The sequence below is a fragment of the Orcinus orca genome, chromosome 2 (genome assembly GCF_937001465.1).
Source record: "Orcinus orca chromosome 2, mOrcOrc1.1, whole genome shotgun sequence".
Taxonomy (NCBI): Eukaryota; Metazoa; Chordata; class Mammalia; order Artiodactyla; family Delphinidae; genus Orcinus; species Orcinus orca.
In genome coordinates, this window is record NC_064560.1 from 129,355,464 (window position 1) to 129,374,606 (window position 19,143).

Genomic DNA, 19,143 nt, shown 5'->3' on the forward strand with positions numbered 1-19,143 from the left:
GGAGAGGGCTCTGCAGGCTTTCAGAGTATCCAGAAGGGCAGAAGTCCCAAGGAAACAGATGATCCTGTCTGTCTACAGCGTTGGCCTGGCTTGTATTCAGGAGGAAGCCTGGAAGCCCTGTACACTCAGTCTTCACTCACACCTGCCCTCAGTTATACTGAGTTTGGGGAATGTAATTTCCTGGGTTTCAGCTCCTTCATGGGAGAGCTTACAAGGGTGTGGGTGGTACTCAGTACCATCAGATAATACCTGACAAAGATGCTGAGCTCTGATTTTAAAAAATAATAATTTGAAATGAGCACAGAGAAACGCCATGAAATGGCAGATACACCAGGGAAATACTTGCTGGAAAATGAATGGGATTCTTTCAGCCAGACTATATTTCCCAGTTCCACAGTTTGGTTGATTATACATTATAAGCATGTGAATGTGTCTGGTTTTGTTTTCACCAACTGGACATAAACAGTCTGCTCTAACAGCTTTGAGACCAGCCATAGCTGGACCTCAATCCTGTCTCTCCGCCTCTTTCCATCTACATGACCTTGGTCACTCCCTTGGTGTTGGGTTCCTCATCAGTAAAATATTTGTGACAGTATCTGTCATACAATTTGGATAGGAAGAGAATGAGATAATATATGTAAAGTGCAGGTATAAAGTTGATGCTAAATAACTTATTATTCACTCTTCCTTATTAACTCATGAGACTGAATATCTTATAGAATTTTAAATAAAAGATGGGTTCTCCATTAAATGTTCTTACCGGCAAAAAAATCCCAATTTGTCCAAGAACAGCTCTGACCCCAACTGTATCAATCAAGCAAATGCATCATATCTATGACTGTGGCAGGTGATAATGTAAGGATCATCATTTGTCACCTAGCCCTGTATCTCTAAGATACAACAGCATCCTCAGAAGTTCTGGTGGAAGAAGTTCCCACTATTTTTTTTCCCCTTTTTCCTTCACTGACTCCCCTTTTCCCTACCTGTTCTTACTCCACCCCACAGAGGAAAACACCTCTCCTCAGGTACAGTGGCTCACCTATCTCTTCCGATATCCAGTTGATAAAGCAAATCAGGTTGACTAAGTGGAGCTGGCCGTCCTTGTAGAAGAAGGAGATCTCATTTTGGACTCAAGTCTCTGATGCATTGTCCAATCAAGTTTTACCATCAATCTAGCTGAAGTCTGACCCACATTTGATTCAATTTTCTCATATAGAACCTGTGATGAAGACTTGGACTAAGTGGGAGAGGTAAGTGGTATGATTTATACACCAAACCCTACCTTGTACCTTAAACAATTGGCTTGGGACATTTTCTTTCTATTTGTATCTTTGGTTAATAATGACTTTCATTTAAAAGTTTATTAACATAAAGCTAAAAAAGCATGCTTTATTTTCTGCTTATTATTCAAAGGTATATAAAAACTTCACCAAAAATTATTGTTTGCTTATATGCTGTGCTACACTAATTTCTCCTTTAAGAAGGTGTGTGCCTTTATAATATAACAATTTGGTGACTAATTTTAGTAGAGAGTTGCAACGGCTTATGAGACAGAAAGGAGAGCTAGCATGCAAGAATACGCATTTATGCATTTTACTTTTCTGGTACATTACACATTTTGTGTCAGCTGAAGTTTCTACTTTTATTATTTTCCTTATAGGTGAGAAAAACTAAAGATGCATAATTTGCCCAAGGGTCATACAACTGATTGTAATTGTGTGCTAAGAACTAGCCAGAGACAGAAACTGAAGAAATACTCAGCTTTGCTCCTTATGGCTCTGATTCTACATCCACCTCTTTATCATGATTTTTGAGCTGGGCTCAGAGAAGTCTTTCACATACCCATGTCCAGGAGTTCCTGACAGCCTCATGCACAAAGGAGCCCCGCAGTGAGGTGGAAATCAGCAGTACTGCTAAGCTGAGAAACCCTCCACTGCCAATCATCCTAGAGGCAAGAGCAAGTGAATAATATGCTGTCAGCTCCTGGCATTTCCCCTTGTAGAGGAAACTGAGTGCTGGCTAATAGAGGCCAGAGGTCTGAGTAGCCTTGGGATGAATTCAGGGGGTTGATCATTGAGCAGCAGAAGGGAGAGGACCTAGCCTAAGGGAGGCTAGTAATCCTCTCCTATGAAGCAGAAAATCAGCTGGAACCACCCACTCATAAGTAATAAACTGGCATTAATAACTTAGCCCTTAACTTAGCTGACTCTGAACTACCATGTACATTCTGTTAAGCGAACAGAAAGATAATCTTATCTATGGGCTTATCTACAAGCATTGATATATGCTGCTTATAGGAGGATTTTTACAAGATCTACCTTTTCTCATTTATTTGCCTTTAATATGTGGCTAAGAATCAGTAAGAAACACCACAGAAGTGTTGAGAAAAATTAAAATTTATGTTCCTGGGCCTTTATAAAATCTAACTTTTGCTCCCAAACACTGAGTTGAAGATATGGTAGCAGGAATTCTTCCCCCAAGCTGCTAATGACTTAAACTTGAGGCAGCATATTTCAACCAGTTAGAATGCCAAATTAGGCATCAGCAAGTATGAATTCCAGAATCCTAAAGCTGGAACTATCATTAGCTTTCTGTAAATTAATTTCAGAGTGTCAAGTTCCTCATGAGAAATATAGAACCTACCTGCTTTATAAAAAGTCACTGGTTGTTGAAAAGGCCAAATTATAAAGCAACTGAAAGAACATTTAGAGAATCTCAAATGTGTTAGAAAAAGGTAGGTTTCATCATCATAGAAATCTACATTAAACTGACTTGCACACAGCATTGGGCTAGGTTGGTAATGTGCAGGTAACGCAATCCACAGATGAGTTATTTCTTCTAAGGGAAACTTCCAATTCAGATTTGCAAATCCGAATATGATTCAAGAAAAACACTTTTTAGATGGATTAAGAATATCACAAAACGCCATGAGCAGGTATAAAAGCAAACTGCATTTGAGTTCATTTAGCAGAAAGTGGCTACAGGGTGCCACATGTTATGGTATTAAGCTCGATTCTATTCAACATCTTTATTAATCATCTAGAAGATGAGCAAAACAGCACATTAATTAAATCTGCAGATGGTGCTAAACAGAGAGACATTTCAGAGTCCACTGTGGGCAAAGTAACAATATAAAAGACTCAGTTTAAAAGGATGCAGAGCAAAACACTAATGAGTATTTATGTTGGTACAATAAAGGCTCAAAACACACCTACAGTGGAATATGAAATGCTGCTAAAGGCCTTGAACAGGGTGATAACAATTAGCGGTGATAAGGATACAAATTAAAATATTATTGGCAGCAAAAAAGAGCTGTGTAACTAAATTCCTCTTCTTTCATGTCATGTTATCCCTTTGCCTGACATCCAGACAGAATTTATTTCATAGACGAGGCACGCCAGATGAGAGCAGTCGCGATGTGGGACTAGGTGTATAAAGGGACCTGACTGGATAGCTCCTCAAATATGCACTCTAAGATTGATTTCACCAAGCCAGCTCCTACTGGCCTGCTAAGTCAGGGACTTCTTCTTCCTTCCAGGACCTTGCTCCACAGTTTATCCTACATAAAGCTACCAGAATCGTCTTCCTCTAACACTGTTCAACATGTCGCTTCCCTGTTGAATAACTGAACAAATGGCTCTGAATTAAGACCCTTATCATTCTTTTTATTTTCCCCATTAAAAAAAAAGTTAATATCGTTTTCAGGTTCTAAACAAGAACTATTCATTGCTCCCCAAATACTTAAAAAAAATCATTTTATATGTGATTTTCCCTAATTTTCTTTCCATCCCTCTCCATTTATATTAGGCAAGGTCCCAACAAGAATTAGATGCCACACTCAGAATACCTCACAAGGGTTTAATTACAAAGGGGCTACTCACAGAGGTATAGGTTTCTGGAACCACGTATTTGGCACAGTTTAATATGAGGTTGACTAGTAGACCCTCTAGGTCTGAAGGGATGAGGAACTTATCAGAACCTAGAAGAAGTCATGTAAGGTTGACAGCCTTGAGAAAAGCAGTGACATTTAATCCCAGGCATCAGTCAGCTGGAGACAATTTTGGTGGTAAAGAATGAGGGTGATGAATACCTTGATCTCATTGTCCTCCCTCCATCCAATCACCTTTTAGGGCTCTCCAGCGACCTGAACCAACCAGAAATCAAAGGGAATGGAAGGTCATTCCCGTGGCCTGTATAGGTCCCCCTCCCATGGCAGGGAGCAGAGCAGAGAAGGGGGAGAGGCAAGTGGAAGGTACCTGGTATGACATTCTCACCTAGCACTTTGAGAAGATGAGGGGTTGGGAATGAGGATACAGGTAAGTGGACCACCCTAACTATATCCTAAGCTTCCTCTTGCCTGAGGATATAATCAACAGGACATTTAGGTAGTAATTGATTGCTACAACAAAACATAGTAAACTTTGGCCAAACTTGAGACCAAAAGTTCTAACATATATAGTATATATAGGAGAATATATGCAATGTTAAGGTAAGTTATAAAGAATCACAAGTGAACACCTGGAATCCACAACATCTTAAATAGACCATTATCCTTACAGTGAAGTCTCTCTCCAAACCATCCCTGGCAATGTCCCCCAATATTCACCAGAGACAAACACTACTCTAAGTTGTGTTTCATTCCCTTGCTTTTCTCCATAGATTTGATTGTAACTTTAAACAACATATTTTTTAATATTGCCAGTTTTTGAACATTTTTATGAGTGGTATCATGCTGTATGTGCCCTAGCATGACTTGCTTTTCAATCACTCAATGTTCTGAGATTCATCCATATTGCTGCATAGAACTGTTCATTTACTTTCACTGTCATAGTGTTTTATCATATGAATATTTCACAATTATTTATTAATCCTCCTTTGATGGACATGTGTTACATATAGTTTACTGTTGAAAATAAAGTCATTATGAATATTCTTATTCATGTCTCCTGGTACACATGTACAAAAGTTTCTCTAAGATATATTATCTAGGACTGGTAATACTGGGTGACAGGGTATGTGCATTTTAACTTTATTAGAGAATTCCATAATTTTGTATCAATTTACTCTCCCAAGAGCAGTGTTTAAGAGTTTCTATTGCTTCTCATGCCCACCAACTCTTAGCTATGTCATTAGTTTAATTTTTTTGGAGCCTAGTGTATGCGAGATGGTATCCATTGTGTTTATTTTTAGGTTTCAGGTCTGATTGCTAATGAGTTTGAGCATCTTTTCATTCTTGTGTCCTCCTGTGTGAAATATTTTTTCATATGTGTTACCCATTTGGCGGTATTATTTTGTTTTTCTTAATTTGTGGGAGTTGTATGTTCTGGAAATGAACATTTTGGTGGTTATGTTGTAAATACCTTCTCCTAAGCTGTATATTTAAAACTTTCTTTAATGTCTCTTTTGAGAACCAGAAGTTCTTAATTTTATTATAGTTAATTTTATTGGTCTTTTCCTTTGTGGCTTACATGTTTATTGAATAAATCTTTCCCTTTCTCAAAAGCATAAAAAGAATATTCTTTATTGTTTCAAAATGTTTTAAAGTTTTGCCTTTATATGTAAGTCTTTAATCCATTATATGTATCCTTTTCAATAATATTGTTTTTCTTGGCCATTCTTCTTCCATATAAATTTTAAAATCTTTGTTGAGATTATGACTGAAACTGCATTGAATGTTTAGGTAGAATTGGGAAGAACTAATATCTTTAGGATATTTAGTCTGTTTATCCATTTTGTAAAATTATATTTTCTATCCCTATTCTAGAAATGCAATTGATTTTTTTTTTTGCCACTTATTGATCTTTCATTCAGCAAAATTGTCAGTCTTTTATTAATTCAGATAATTTGTCTGTAGAAAATTTGGGGTTTTGAATGTAGGCAAGACATCCATGAAAAATAGTTTTGTTTCTTACACTCCAATTCTTATATTTTTATTCCTTTTTTCTTGTCTTATCATGCTGTTTAGGAGCTCCAGTATGCTGAATTAGATAGGGCAATAATGGACATCCTCATCTTGTTCCTGAAGTGAAACAGAATGCATCTAACATTTCACCAATGGGTAGAATTTTTACTGTAAATAAGAATATTTTGAAACTGGAATTTTGTAACTCACATCATTTTTATGTTAATTCAGGAATTACTTTTGTTAAGAAATACTGACAGTTAATATCATAGAAGTGGGTGCTATAGAGGCCTAAATTTAAGCTTATGGATATCTGCCTAATATTCAAACAGATTTGGAAGAGAACTGGGAGAAAGAAATATTTAAATCTTTTCACTTTTCAACCCTCCCTCCCCCATCCCCAAGGGCCCCAACCCACCTCACTCATTATTATCATCACTCAACTTGAAAAATAGAGTTGCCATTGTTTAATATGGTAAAGATTGTGGGAGCAATAGGTTTGAGGGTAAAACATCAGGAGTTCATTTTTTAAGTTTAATCAAAACTGGTTTTTAAATATTTAATTGGTAACATCAAATAGGCAGCCAACTGCAGAGTCTGGAGTTCAGAGTAGAGGTCCAGGCTAGCATGGAAATCTGGGCAACATCAGTTTTTATAGATGGTGTTTAAAGCCATGAAGACTGGATGGAATCACCCAGGGGTGGTGAGTAAAGACAGTAGAAAGAATCAAGGACTGAGGACTGGGAACTCATTTTAAGATGTGACATATTAAATGAAGTTAACAAAGGAGGCTAAGGAAGAGGCATCATTGAAGAAAGAGAACCAAGAACACATGGTTCTCCTGAAGTCAAGTTCTGAATCTGTTTCAAGGACGAGGGTGCAGTCATCTAGGTCAAATGATGCCAATAGGTCAAGTAAGAAGAGGATCGGGAACTAAGCACTGGATTTCACAACACAGAGGTCTTTAGTAACCTTCATATCGTTTGGTGAAATGGTTGATGACAGGTTCAAGAGAGAACAGGGAGATAGGACATCATTCCATGTATAGTCGTGTGACCTAATGTTTTCACTTAATATATTAAAAATAGAATATTTAAGCACACAGAAACTTTTATAACATCAGTTTCAATGGCTGGATAGTATTCAAGTGTAGATGTTCTACATTGTATTTAATTAATTCCATATGTTTGGATATATGAACTGTTTCCTTCCCCCCCCCTTTTTTGCTTGTAAGAACACACTGGAATAAATATTTAATACATTTTCTATTTCTGGAATTCTTCATTTATTTCCTTAGGTTAAGTTACCACAAGCAGATGTGCTGGCTCAAAGGATACATGTAACATATGTCATAGCATATTAAAGAATATTGTGCTATGGTATTTCACAAAAGAATATATAAATGGCTAATAATGAAATTAGAAACCATGTTTATCTATTATCAATCCAATAATGCAAACTAAACATGCTGAGAGGAGGTTTAATCAGAATTTTGAGAGCTGTTATAAGACTCCCAGCTTAAGTGAAAGTAGTTGAGAGTCAAATCTGGTTTATATATATATTTTTTCTTTCCTTCTTTTATTCAATATTTTTTGAGTGATTTACAGTATGCTTGACCCTGGGGAGAAAACGACTATAAGATAAACATAATCCTGTTGAACTATGTGGCCTTATATCATCCTACATTTCCTTAGCTAGCAAACAGTATATCAAATATCAAATAATTTTGCCTTTATCTCTTTTGCCAGTGGATAGGTAGGATTTATGTAATTTTTGGTGTTTAACTGATCCTTGATGCTGGATAGCAACCATTTATACCAGTGATTCAAATAGAACCTTGATTCAGCTCACAATTTTGAGGTTAAGTAGTCTCATCCCTTCTATTACTCCTAATAATTACCCTGCCATTTATCATGGGATATGGATTTTTATATTTTGAGGGCATGGCATGAGGGATGAATGTCAAGGAATCATAAAATGCTCTAATATGAGGGGTCTGGCTTTTATATTTAGTTGTTGGTGATTGGGGATTGGTAGGATAGTAGGGGTGATTAATTTAAGATGTGGTTAAATAAAGGTCAGGCAACCCTTTGGACAAAGCTTGAAATGTACAGAGTCTACTCCCATGAGTCCAAAAGACAGGTCGATAAAACCTTCCAAGATTCTTTGAGGCAAATGGGTTTCTCTCCTCTCTGCTACTAAAAGAGCCTAATGGATTAAATATGGAGGACTATTTGGTTGTTGTAACAAAAACAAACAAGATACCATTATACTAGTAAAGAGAGAGGGAGAAAGAATATACTAGGTATATTTGGAAGGGTGCAAATGAAGGAGCTCTCAGATACTGCTAGTGGCAACATCAGTTGTTACCTCTCTGGAGAGTAGTTTGACAATAAGTTTCTAGAGTCTTAAACTGTTCTACTTCCAGTAATTTATCCTAGGAAAATATTTGGAGGTGTTCTCAAAGATTTATGTATTATGATGTTTATTATAGTGTTATTTATAAGAGTAAAGAGTTGAAAACAATATAAATGTTCACCGATAGGGACTTGGCATAATAAATTAAGGTGTATCCATGTTATTTATTACTATGCAGCAGTTTATAATCATATTTTCAAAAACTATTTGATAGCATGGAGAAATATTCACAATATAATGCTAAATTAAAACTGTCAGGTAAAAACAAACAGCATTAAATAGCTACCACTTATTGAACATTAATTTTGTACTAGGATATGTATTCAGGGCTTCAGAAACATCTCACTTAATAACCCCCTAACAAATCTGTAAGATAACAACTGCTATTCTCAATTTATATATTATGTCCTACAAAATGGAGCAGCTTCAAATATGCAGAGGCACTGGAGGACAAATGTTCTTTAGAAATCAGAAATTTTCTGTGCTTCAAGTTCAAGGGAGAGAGAAAGTGGCAGATTATGAAATAAAGTTAGGATTTGCAGAGTGTTATATCCTCCATTATAATAGTTTAATCTGGTAGGTGATGAAGATACCTTCGAAGTTTTCAAGGAAAGGACTGAAGTTATCTGATTTCTGCTTTAGAATAATAATGGAAGAACTGTACCAGGGATGGAATTGCAATTGGACATTGGCAGTTGTTTAAATACCAGTCAGTAAAGGTTTTGTGTCTAGGGAGCGACAGTGGAGACCAAGTACATGGGACAGTTTCGAGACACACTGTGGGTAAAGAACTAACTAGACTCTGAGACAGATAAGATGTTACATTCTAAGACACAGCAAAGGGAAGAGACAATAATGCCTTTAAGTTTCCAATATCAGCAGCTATGTGCACAGTGATATCAAATGAAGTAGAAACCTAGGCAAAGTTCAATATACAGGGCAGCTGAACCTGAGTTTGATTTTGAAGAAATTTTACGTGAGGGACCACTTTAAAGGAGGCAATCTAGAAGCAGAAGGTTTGGGGGTTCAGGGGAGAAAACTATGTTAAAGTATAGACTTGAGGGTTATTTGCATATTAAAGTTATTTGAAGCCATGGGAGTAAATGAAATTTCCAACAGAAAGGATATAGAACAGGGCTTCTCAAATGGGCATGGATGGGTGTATCAGAATTGCCTGAAGAGATTTATCCAAACTACATATTCAGTCATTGTCCACTCAAGAGATTCTATTATGTCTCCCCCTTTTATAGGGGATGGGGAGACTGGGGTTTGCAAAAGTAAGCAGGGCTGAGCTCATGTTTTTTGTTTTGAACTGGCAGCCATATTGATAGATGCTTAATAGACACTTTATAAATGAAGAATTGATGGATGCAATTAGAATTCTTGAAGCCATACTCCCTGAATGAAGTGTTGGGGTTAATATAACTCTGATCATGTCCTTAATCGGTGATGGGATATTTCAGGAGTGATATTTCCTCTGTAAGAGCAATAGGGCCAGAAAAATCACTTAGCATGCCTGAACTTACATGTCGTTTACATTTCTACATTGTATTTGTAATTCGATATTGAATCTTTGAATTCATTTTCCCATAGGAATAGTTTCCAGGCAAACTCAGAAGAGCCTGTTTCATCCCAATATATTCTAAATAGTATTTATTTTCCCAAGAAAATCGGTACTAAATCATATTTTTGTAATGTGAGTACAGCTTATTAAAACAGAGGAACCATAAAAATAAAACAGAATGGATTGAATATACAAGGTGATATCTAAGCCAAGAAGATGAAGGATAGAAAAAAAAGGAAGAGTCAAAATGGGTGAGTTATTAATTAAAAGAGATGAGGAGATTTCCAGTCTCACTCCCAAGTGGTCCACTAGGTAATGATTTCAGCCTAGAACATTTTAGATGCTTAGGTGTAGAGATGTGTCAGCTATGAGTAGGAAGGAATCAGATGTTGACACTAGTCATCTCTTCATATGGAACATTTGAAGATATGCCCCTTAATTCACAAAGGTTTTTACTTACATTATAAAAGAAAAACTTCTGTGCAGATACAGAGGGACCAGAAGAGAAGCATCAGAGATTAACAGAAAGTACAAAGAAGCTCGTTAACCTCCACATCTTGCCCATTTAAGCTCTTCTTGGTTTAATGTGACAAGATATTAAGTCATGTATCTTCTGTGCTGTATGTATATTAGAGAGCTATAGTGAATTACAAGAGCTATAATTTCCTTGCTTTATAGTTCTAGATGTTCCTCCCAGGGAAGAAAGGAATTTGGATGGTAATTCAGTAAAATTTTGTGGTATGACATTTGACTATATTAGAAAAAAATGAGTTTTACCATTAAATTTTTAAAATCTATTTTATAGGAGCCAGACCGAAAATGAATAAAAGTACAATTAAATATACAGTTTGTACTTGAGTCAGTTAGGCAGGACGCTACGTTAATCCCATGTAGGACACAATCAGCTCGGAAAGTTAGATTCTAGAATAGGAAATCAACTGTTAAGGGCACTGTTACATTTCAAGTACCAGTGGATGGATAAGGATCTGAACTCCTACTCTCTATCTCTATTGTCACAGCTGAAGACAGATAGGAAACACAGTTCAGGGGTAGAACTGACTAGACTCAGAGACATGCCTCCCACACAGACGTTTAGAAACACACACCCACTACTCAGCCCTAGATTTTCTTTCATGTATGCATCAGAACCAGCATATCCTCAAGTTGGCTGCATAGAGGGTCTTACGTGCTCAGTCACATGCCAAAGGCACACGGCAGGTTCTTACAGTTGGTCTTTCAATCTGAGCTCTCCCCTGAGGGCTCAGTTCTCAAGCTGGGTACAGCATACCTGGCAATCGGCCACTGAGACGAATTAAAGGTGAATCTCCTTTGTGTTAGGTGGGGCAAGAAATGTAAAGCTAGGGTTCATGTGGAGTGAGCAAACTCGTGTTAGAAAAATCTTTGGAATAGAGACTTTCATCATTTTGCAAGGCTCCAGATAGCCCTTATTCTTTTATTTTCTAGCATGGGTAGGTGAACTTATGAGACTGAAAAGAATCCTTTATGGTGGAGAGAGACAGAGGGGGGGCGGTAAGGGATAGAGAAGAAGGAAATCTTCCAGGAGCTGTTATAAGAAGGTAGGGTCCCTTTACAGGTGCTTGTGCGCTTGGCCAAAATAGGAAACAGTTGCTACAACGCAAGAGACAAGGCACACTACTTAAAGGAGAAAACATAGTGGGAATCTTAACTCTAGGTGACAGTACTGCAGTTTTTAAGGTTAAATAATGATTAAAAGTGATATTAGATTTTCTTTTCCTTAAATCTCTCAAACTGAGAAGAAAAAAAATATTCTTAGACTATACTCAAAAGAGAAATACTATTAGAGGTATGGAGACTATCTAGGGGACATACATAATTTTAAAAAAGTGTTTGCAAAGTACATATGTATTTTCTTCAGGCATAGCAGCACTGGGACAGCTTTGATGATTAAAAAAAGAAGAGAACCAATACTTAGAAAATATCCTTGGGAATATAATTTCTGGGTGGGAATACACTGGTTGACAATGTCATCTCCAGTAAAACTTTCATTTTTTTTTGTGGTACGTGGGCCTCTCACTGTTGTGGCCTCTCCCGTTGCAGAGCACAGGCTCCGGACGCGCAGGCTCAGCGGCCACGGCTCACGGGCTTAGCCGCTCCGCGGCATGTGAGATCTTCCCGGACCGGGGCACGAACCTGCGTCCCCTGCATCAGCAGGCATACTCTCAACCACTTGTGCCACCAGGGAAGCCCTAAAACTTTCAGTTTTTTAAATGTAGTTTGAATCTTTCAGATCTGGCCTTTTGCTCTAGCTCTGAAAGCTAGCCTCCTACCCAGACTCTTGAATCCTTGTTGACCTGGTCAACTACCAATGCTTTCAACAGTCACTGGGCATACAACCAAGCTTTGAGTAGCAAGGAGTTAGATGACTTTTGCTATACTTTTGTTACATAAATTATGCTCATTTAAAAGGCATATTCTGCAATATGAGTTACCATAAAATAAACACCAGTGCAGGAAGCTGCCCAATCATTAATATGGTCTGCATCTTATTTTTGCAAGTTTAAAAGGAAATCTGTGCTCGTTAGAGAAATGTGACTAGGGGAGAAACCTGAAGGTAAGTGGAAGTTTAAGGAACAGGGCAGCATGATTAATTTCTCTCAATAGGAAAATTTCAGGGCAAATAAAATGTTTGTGGACTTGATCTTTAGAAACTCTGAAAAAGCTGTTACAGTGGTCAAGAAGTTGTATTCGATGTCCCATCTGGAGGGGAAAAAAGCACTTTCCTCACCTTCTAAAGCGTAATATTACCACAGTTCTGAAGTATCTGAGAGTATCTTTGCATAAGGAAAGGACTGAGATTCCCCAGAGGCCTGTGCAGTGCACTTCAGTGCCCTTCCTCCAAGAATGTCAATATCCTCAGCAAACCTTAGCTGAATCATAGTCATTACAGCCCAGACAATAGGCATCTGAATATCTCACAGCATCTTCTTTTCAGTGTATAAAAGAGACTTTAAATTGGGACGGAGTGTGTCATGGCTAGGGGTCAAATAAGGCTTTTTCAAAAGGGAACACTGAATCCAATATCTAATACAACACAGGAGTTAGAAAAGTAGTTTTCGGTTCAACTTGCCCAAAGGTTCTTTGCTGGTTGACAGAGGAAGTGAAAATTCCTATACGGTATTTTGCAAGAATGACTCAGCCTCAAGGTGCATGAATCTGCAGAATGGCTGGGAGGGCTACCTATGGCTTGTATACCCCAGCATGCTGCTCTCCCAGCAGATCTTTATTTTCCCTATTTTGTAAATATATTCAGAAAATTTAGTCTTAACCTTTTAAGTAACCCTGAAATTCACTTAAGAGTCTAGTTTTCTTGCAGAATACGATCTCTAATTCCAGACAAGTATTTTTTTGCTTGGATATATTATATACTTGAATTTAGCTAACATTCCCTCCAAGAAACAAAGAAAGGTTCTCTCTCCTTTAAGCACTAAAGGGCACCATGTGGCACGATGCAGAGGACAAGCTGTTTATGTGTTATTTCAACATGTTTTGTCATCTCTGCTAACCTCGAGCATGTTTTCTGTCAATAGACGGTACACTTTAAGAGGTGAGAAAGTGGACTTTGAATCCAGAATGAGTTCAAATGTATTATATGACATTGACGATCACCAACACTAAGGACATTTGGAGTAGCTGATCTCTGGTTCATGAAGAATGAGTTATCTTGGTTTTAATAATTGACTTAAAAAAAATCTTTTCCCTCTGGGCTTCCCTGGTGGCGCAGTGGTTGAGAATCTGACTGCCAATGCAGGGGACACGGGTTCGAGCCCTGGTCTGGGAGGGTCCCACATGCCGCGGAGCGACTAGGCCCATGAGCCACAACTACTGAGCCTGCGCGTCTGGAGCCTGTGCTCCGTGACGAGGGAGGCCGCGACAGTGCGAGGCCCGCGCACCGCGGTGAAGAGTGGCCCCCGCTTGCCACAACCAGAGAAAGCCCCCACACAGAAACGAAGACCCAACACAGCCAAAATAAATAAATAACATTTTTTAAAAAAAGGAAAGCAAGGATTTTTTTTTTTTTAAAAAAAGAAATCCTTTCCCTCTATTCTTTATCTGTGAAGCTGCAAGAGCTTTCTACCTGACCTTAGATGATTACTTAGTTATATTCCTAGAGGGCAGATATAAGTTAATGAGCAACAAGGGAGGGGACAAGGAAGCAAGAACAAAAAACAGCATATTGCCTTCAAGACTATTAATGTCCCTTTGTGGAGAATGGCAACAGCTAATGTCTGGCAAGAGCAGTGGAGGAAGAAATTGCTGCAGGTTCAGGTGGGAGAGCGAGTCTCCTTGAGGCTGGCATGGCTGATGAGGTTTGGAGAATAATCTTTCCATTAGGAGTGGGTCCTCCTTTGAGGATGGGGGTATTATTAATGTCCGGTACTTGAAATGTTTGATTTACTTCCTGTGTACTGCATGGGAGCAAAGCATTAAAGCCCCACACATCACAGATCCGCAGAGGGTTTCTGCAAATGCACCTAATTCTCAAAGATGTTAGGAGATTTGGGAGTTTGGAGCATTTCTTTTGGTGTGTGGGCATACATCACAGTAGAGAGATGCAAGTTATTTGAATGGAGAGATAAATAGGTAGGTAGGTAAATAGGTAGGTGGGTCGACAGATATCACTTAGGAGTTTAAGTAGAAAAATGTCTTGTCTGTAATGTGCCACTCTGCAAAGTTCTTGTTTATGGGAAAATTGTTAAATTTAGATATCAAAATAGTTAAGTCGCTTCTAGTGTACCTGCAACCACAGAAAGTGTCTAGCAGATGTTATTAATAATAAAAGTGACTTTCATAGAGCTGGATTTGGAACTGTGTGCTTGCCTTAAATGTCAAGTCATTGTAATGAGGTATTAGCTTGTTTTGGCTTAAATTTGTATATTTTACTCTTACTCACTTTTAAATACCTTTTCTTAATCCCTTATTTTTGGCTCATTTGGGATGATTATCATTCCAATTTCTTGCCTCCTGAATAACAGATTCTAAATCATTCTCATTTTGGTCTTTGATTCCCTATTAAAAGTCCTGAAGCCTAACAGCTAATGATGCCATTGATACACAGCAATGTTGCATTTAATCAAGGTTTTTGTTTTGTATTTTCATTATTACACCACATCCTTCTTACCCTATCCATGATCGTTTTTGTGTTTTTCCATTTCCTCTTGCTATTTTAGAAGCTGGGAACAGACATTTATAGTCAGTGAGCCCCCCAAATGACCTTATACCTAATAAGGTGTTTTCACTTCTAATCAATATAATTTCATGGTTGATGCCTCTTTCTTGAGGCGGCTTTGGGTATGTCTGCATACAGCAGTTTTATGTTCCTCTATTTAAGCCCATAACATTTTTTCTTTTTATAAAATGTCTAGGTGTAGGAGGCAAGTCCTATCAGACACAGGCTATCTAATGCTCTTAAGAGATAGAAGAATTCTTGAGTTTACTGAACATACTTATTTTTCCAAAGAAGTAATCATTTAAAAGATGCAGATTTCTCAGTGCGAGATAGCTGCCTTTTGGTTTTGAATTAGTCAAATGGGTTTCAAATTGGTCTTACTGTACCAGTTACCAGCGTTGGACAATAGTTTAAAGAAAACCTGTGGTCAGCTGGCTAGTTGTACAAGCAAAATTTGCAACTTGTTTGGAATTTTGACTTCCTAAGGAATTATTCCAGAAAGATGATCTATGGGAAATAAAGGTGTTTAATAAATATTTTATGTGTGGAATTTGTGGCATGTGTTTAGTTCACTGAAAAAATACCCCAATCAGCTATGAGGAAGTACTGAACTATCAGTGCTAATGAGACCCAATGTGTTGGTTCAACCTGGGTTCCCTTGTTCTGTTCCCAGCTACGAAATGCACAACTGTGTACTGCAGTCACCAGGAGGACCGTGTCACAGTGTGAATAGGGAAGGAAATTCCCTTCTACTACTTGGGGGGAAAGAAAAAAAATCAATGAAGTAACATTTTCTATTTATTGTCCAATAGGCATTACATCACCTTATGAAGAAAATTAAAGAACTGACGCAGGATACTATTAAGCAGTTATAAAGTATGAGAAAGGCAAGAGATCACTTTCAGCTGCCAGAATCTCTTCTTGAAACTTGTTGGTACATTTGTAGAGGAACAAGGATTAAAAAGGGGCAAAATAATTAAACAAATATCCTATCTTAGATGTCAATTCCTAGTCAGTGTGCCTCTCTCTCCAATGACTTAATGAAAACCAATAGAAAGTGTGAGATGAGGTACTTGTAAAAATCTTTTTAAATTGAGTGGCTCCAAGAGCAAGACTTGCTGATGGCCAAGGTGATGATATTACACATCTAAGGAGTATGTGCAAACTGCTGCAAGTGCCCATGTGTATTTGATGTGCACAAACACTATACAGGGAAGAACAACAGTGACTCAGGCCTCGGGGGGGAGTACTATGCAGGGTACTATGCTTTTTTTTGCACAATAAAAATATCTATTAAAATACTCTACCTCCCTGTGCTCTGATTTCAGCTACGTCAGCCAACCTACAGATTACTAAGAGATTCTCCAGGTTCTTAAGTGCTGGGATAGGAGTGCTCTGGTTAAGAATAATTTTTAAAAGATTTGATTAAAAATGAATTGAAATTCTAGTTTTAAACTTCAATCTCTTAGAATATTGTTTTCCTTCTTCCATTGAACAATGGTGACACCTATGTGCCAGGCATTTTCCTACTTAAATAACAATCAGCAACAACGAACATGGTCATGACTGATCTTCTGGTGAGTAAGGGAGATAGTTATCTCTTTCTCTACGCTGCCCTTGCCAACATTCCATCAAGAAGTCTGTTCTCTCTGTGGCGAGATGTATCCAGAATCCGATTATATCTTCACCTCTCCCCTGATACCCATAGTCTGAGCCACTATCATCTCACATGTGGATTTCAGCTACAGTTTCCTATCAGGTCTCCTTGTTTTTGAGTCTTGCTACGCTTACACATGGCCTGTTCTCAATAGAACAGGAGCGATGCTTTCAAAATGCAAGTCAGACCATGTTATTTCTCTGCTCAAAATCCTACAATAGCTCCCATTTCACTGAGAGCAGAAACTGGAGCCCTTGTGCTGGCCCAAAGGGCCCAGGCCACCACCTCCTCAGCTCATTTCCTCATCTTTTCACCTGCTCACTCTCCTGCCACATTGGCTTCCCTGATCTTGCACAGGCCACACACACTCAGACCTCAGAACCTTTGCAATAGCCCTGCCGTGAGAACAATCATCACCCAGAAATCTGTTCTAAGTTTTTGCTCAAATGTCACATCTCCATGAGGCCTTCCATGACCATACTCACTTAAAGTTACAATCCATTCTAATTACTCCCAATTTTCCTTGTTCTGCTCTATTCTTTCTATTTTTGTTTTTGTTTTTTTTGTGGTACGCGGGCCTCTCACTGTTGTGGCCTCTCCCGTTGCGGAGCACAGGCTCCGGACGCGCAGGCTCAGTGGCCATGGCTCACGGGCCCAGCCACTCCGCGGCATGTGGGACCTTCCCGGACCAGGGCACGAACCCGCGTCCCCTGCATTGGCAGGGGGACTCTCAACCACTGTGCCACCAGGGAAGCCCTCTTCTTTCTATTTTTAAAAATCATTTTCTCACATACTATATAATGTTTTAATTTATTAGCTGTGTTATTTTCTTTCTCTCTGACTAGAATAGAAGCCCCTTAAAGGCAGAGATTTTGTTCACTGGTATATCCTACAGCAAGCTTGGCACATAGCAGGCATTTTAATAAATTTTGAGTGTTTAATGAATGAACCAAGTAAAAATTAATAATTAAAAACTGTGATAAACAGTAGGCAATATTTATGTCAACTATTAAGTGCTTCACATAAAAATTACATAAAGTTACTTTACCTTGAAAAAAAACCCTATGAGACAGATACATTATCTCTATTTTAAATATGAAGCAACTGAGACACAGAAGTTAAAAACTTCTCCAAATTATATGCTAATAACTAGTAGAGTTGGGTTCAAAGGCAGGCAGCTGGGGTCCCGAGGAGGCCACACTCTTAACTGTGAAATACTACCACCTTCTTGCTGTCACGATGCCAGCGGTGTGATGAAAAAGCATATATCTCAGGGGAGCTGGATCTGGTTTGGGAATTCAGGGGAGGCTTCCCAATCAAATGGCTTTAAATTGAGATAAGACAAGTAACACTGATCTGGTTGGAAAGAAGAAGCAGTCTTTCTAAGTCAGCTCAGCTTTTGAGAGCTGAGATGATGGGAACTTTCCAAGCTGAGGATTAGTTTGCAAATTCAGCTAATGCTACCACGTGAGTGAGCTGCTTACTTGTCACACCTCCTCCTTTCCACACTGTGGAGAGATGAAATTGTCTTGCAGAGGGGTTAGTTACTGCTCAGCTTGTGTGGAGAATTCCTCACACTGACCGCATAAGTATAATGTCACTCAGCTTTTCAAATTATAGGACGACACTTTGAGAAAGCAAAGAGGAAGGAAATCTTATACCTTCTGTTAAGTGGACTGGGCAGGTGCTGTAAATGGGGTTGATTATGACCCCTGTGACTGAGTGGATTTCACTAGTAGGACTGAGGTAATAGGAAGACTAATTGGTTCCTGGAGGTGGCTTTGACTGCCTTGGAGAAAGCCTCAACTGCAACTATTCCTAGAATTAACAGCATGAGGCAGTGGGTAGACCACTCATTTATATTTCTGTGTTTAACTACAAATGGGGGAAGTAACTGGAGCATGCACATACCAAGAGTCTCAGATGGGTATGCCATCTGGCTTCCTTTTCCCAGTACCCACCCCACTTATACTTCTCTTCATTTTCATGGAACCCTCATAAGTATTCACTTGTGGTTCTAAATGTTCTCCTACAAGCATAAGACGTGAACTACAGTAGGTTTCCAAGAACTGTATTATAGCCCACACTCCTAAAGATCCCATCTCCATATTACTTCATATGTCATGATTTATTTAATACTAATATGGCTATACAGGATAGTTGAAATTGACACACACCAATTTTTCCCTAATATCAAAAACAAGGTGAAGGTATTTATTCTTACTATTCTATCCAACATGGTACGAAATCTCCTACCCAGTGCAATATGGCAAGGAAAAATGCATGGTATAAAGATTGGAAGAGAAAAAAATACATTTATATTTGTGCACAGATGACATGGTTGTGTGATTATGCAAAAAATTATTATTTTTATGTATAAAAATCCTACGAAA